A 3,907-nucleotide genomic window follows, 5' to 3' on the forward strand; every position below is an offset into this window, starting at 1 on the left:
GATTGCGTACATCTTACCCCCCCCCCCCCAGACCACACTAGGTGGGAATACACTGGGTTTGTTGTTGTTGTTGTTGTTGCTCAAAGAATATAAAAATAAAGAAGGTTATAAAGAAGTTGTTGGTGTCATGTTTGCTAAATTTTAATTTTTTTTTTATTTCCCCTATTTACTTGGTTGATGTTATGCTAAATCCGTGCATGAAATATAGTATTATGTGCTACTTTAGTAGTCTTATTTATGCTAACTTAGGAATAAATACTAACAATGATTCTGATGATGAAGAACAAGAACAACCTGATTTGTGGACGGCTATGGCCGATGTGAACGCTTACATAGATAAATTATATAACCACCATGCTGATTTAGTTGATTTAGCTGTACCGAAAAATACCACTCCAATTGTCGCTCCTCGTCCTCCCGAGGAGCCATCATCTTCTAAAAGGTCGGCACATAGTGGTTTTCCTAATCACTTTTATGATTTACCTTGTTGGAACAGTGTTGAGGAGGGAGCTTACACAACAACTTATCGGGAAAAGCTGAAGTATTATCTTCGATCGTCAATAGAGAATCGCAGACGACGGATTAACACGTTGGATTGGTGAAGGAATAATGAAGTACAATATCTTGTGCTTTCAAGATTAGCTAGAGATATCCTGAATGTTCTAATGTCAACCGTTTCATTGGGGAACACTTTTAGTTAGGGATGACAACATCTTGGAGACAACCGACATTCATTGGGAAGCAATGCAATGAATGTTCTAGTTTGCCTTAAAGATTGGATTAGAGCCGAACGAAGAAATCAAGGAATGAAAGTGAAGCCGAACGGCAATCAGAGACTTGAAGAAATTTTGACTTCACGGGAGAACTCGGCAAAATCAAGTCCAATGCATGGTTTTGCCCCCATTGACTTTGACTATCCTATGGAAGTTCCCATTAATATTAACATGAATGAGTTGAAGAAATGATGCAAAATTAGTAGATTTTTCATCTATTAAATTATAAATTTTGGATCATTTTACAATCAATAAAATTCAACATTCATTCACTCCTTAGTCCTTACTTTGTAATTTTTTCCATTTAATGATTTAAATTGAATTTTTAGTTTAAATTAAATACTTAGTTTTAATATATTACTAAATTACTATAAAGTATTATTAATTTATTATATTAAGTAACATATGTTTTATTTAAAGAAGTACATATATTTTTAATTAGTATTTATATATTGAATGGTATGTATATATGTATATATATTTTCTAAAGTACTATATATTTAACGTATAAATGTGTATATATTTTATAAATTAATATATAACTATATATATGTAGTGTGTGTGTATATTGTAGTATATCTTATTTAAAGTAGTATGTATATATTGAATAGTACGTATACATGTGTATATATCTTCTATAGACGTATATATTTAACGTATACATGTATATGCTTTATAAATTAGTATATAACTATATATATAATTATATATAGTGTGTGTATATATTGTAGTATATATATTGTAGTATATTTTAGTTAAAGTAGTATGTATATATTGAATGGTATGTATATATGTGTATATATTTTCTAAAGTACTAAATATTTAACGTATACATGTGTATATGTTTTATAAATTAGTATATAACTATATATATATATATAGTGTGTGTATATATTGTACTATATATATTATAGTATATTTAATTTAAAGTAGAATGTATATATTGAATAGTATATATACATGTGTATATATCTTCTATTGACGTATATATTTAACATATACATGTGTATATGTTTTATAAATTAGTATATAACTATATAGTGTGTGTGTATATATTGTAGTACATTTTATTTAAAGTAGTATGTATATATATTGAATGGTACGTATACATGTGTATATATCTTCTATAGACGTATATATTTAACGTATACATGTGTATATGATTTACAAATTAGTATATAACTATTTATATAGTGTGTGTGTGTGTATATTGTAGTATATATATTATAGTATATTTTATTTAAAGTAGTATGTATATACAGAATGATATGTATACACGTGCATATATCTTCTATAGACGTATATAGTTAATGTATACATGTGTATATATTTTACAAATTAGTATATAACTATATATATAGTGCGTGTGTATATATTGTAGTATATTTTATTTAAAGTAGTATGTATATATTGAATGGTATGTATAAATGTGTATATAATTTTTAAAGTACTATATATTTAACATATACATGTGTATACGTTTTATAAATTAGTATATAACTATATATATATATATAGTGTGTGAATATATATTGTAGTATATTTTATTTAAAGTAGTATGTATATATTAAATGGTACGTATATATGTGTATATATCTTCTATAGACATATATATTTAACGTATACATGTGTATATGTTTTACAAATTAGTATATAACTATATAGTGTGTGTGTGTGTATATTGTAGTATATTTTACTTAAAGTAGTATATTTATATTGAATGGTACGTATATATGTGTATATACCTTCTATGGTACGTATATATTACATGTGTAATGGTGTATATGTATTATGTGTATATATTTTTTAAATAGTAATGTAGTATATGCTATATATATAGTGTATATCTATTATTTAACGTATTTAAAATGTATATAGATGGATATATATAGCGTATAATAGAGAAAAAACTTTTTTTTTTCCTTTTCACCGGTTTTGACCGAAGTTTTAACTGGTTTTAGCCGAATTTAGATGGATTGGACCGGGTTGGATTAAGTGGGCCGAATTAGGATTGTTTTGAAATTTTTTACTATTGGGCCTGGAATCGATCCGACCCATTTAACCAAGCCCGAATACAAACCGACCCACAACCCGGATAACTCTCACGAGCTGTCTGGATTGACCCAGCCCGATCCACTTAACACCCATATTTACGGGTATTGGAGTACTGCATTATGGAGAATGCATACAGGTGGATTCTGACCATATGGAGACTGGAGTTGGTTCAACATCTCAAATTTATTATTTCAAAGTTTATATTTATTGTTGAAAGTTGAAAAGACCTCTAAAACATTAAACAGGCATTCTAAAGTTGTGCATAACCATTAGAATATGAAAGCAAAACATTGAATATGGTGCAGTTATTGAGCATGCAGCCGGCCAAGTAGTGGTCTACTTAACTTTTATTCAATGCAACTAAAGGAGCATGACCGTGTTACTATGGGCCAACATTAAGATATTTATTTATTTTTTTAATCTTGATATATTTAAATAAATTTTTTAATAAAAAAATTGCATATGTTTTCTAGGATTAATTCGGATTCTAACATAAGTTCAACATATGTTATTTTAATATGTAATTAGATAATTTAAATTGTTAACTATTGTAATTTATTATATTTTTTATGTAATTTTCAAATTAATATACGTTACTTTTCTTGTCCAAATTTTTGTGGCATTGATAGTCACTTATATTTTAAAAATAATTTAAGTTTCTAATTATTGTGGTTTATAATACTTTTCTTCTATTTCAATTTCAGTCACACTAATATAATTTCAAGAGTCAATAAAATATTTTATATCTTTTAAATTTTTTAAGTTGTTAATTATTGTGATTTCTAGTATTTTTCATGTTTTTTTGAATTATATAACATATTAAATTATTTTTAGATATTTTAAGTTGTTAACTATTGTAATTTATAATACTTTTTATGTAATTTTTGAATAATATATGCTACTGTCCTTGTCCAGGGTTTTGTGTCGACGATAGTCAATTATATTTTAAAAATAATTTAAATTTTTTATCATTGTGATTTATAATATTTTTCTATTTCAACTTATGTGGCACAATGCTTAAATGACCATAATAATTAATTAGGGGTGATATAGTAAAATGTAATTATTAATATTTATTA

This window comes from Capsicum annuum, chromosome 3 (assembly GCF_002878395.1).
Source record: "Capsicum annuum cultivar UCD-10X-F1 chromosome 3, UCD10Xv1.1, whole genome shotgun sequence".
NCBI lineage: Eukaryota > Viridiplantae > Streptophyta > Magnoliopsida > Solanales > Solanaceae > Capsicum > Capsicum annuum.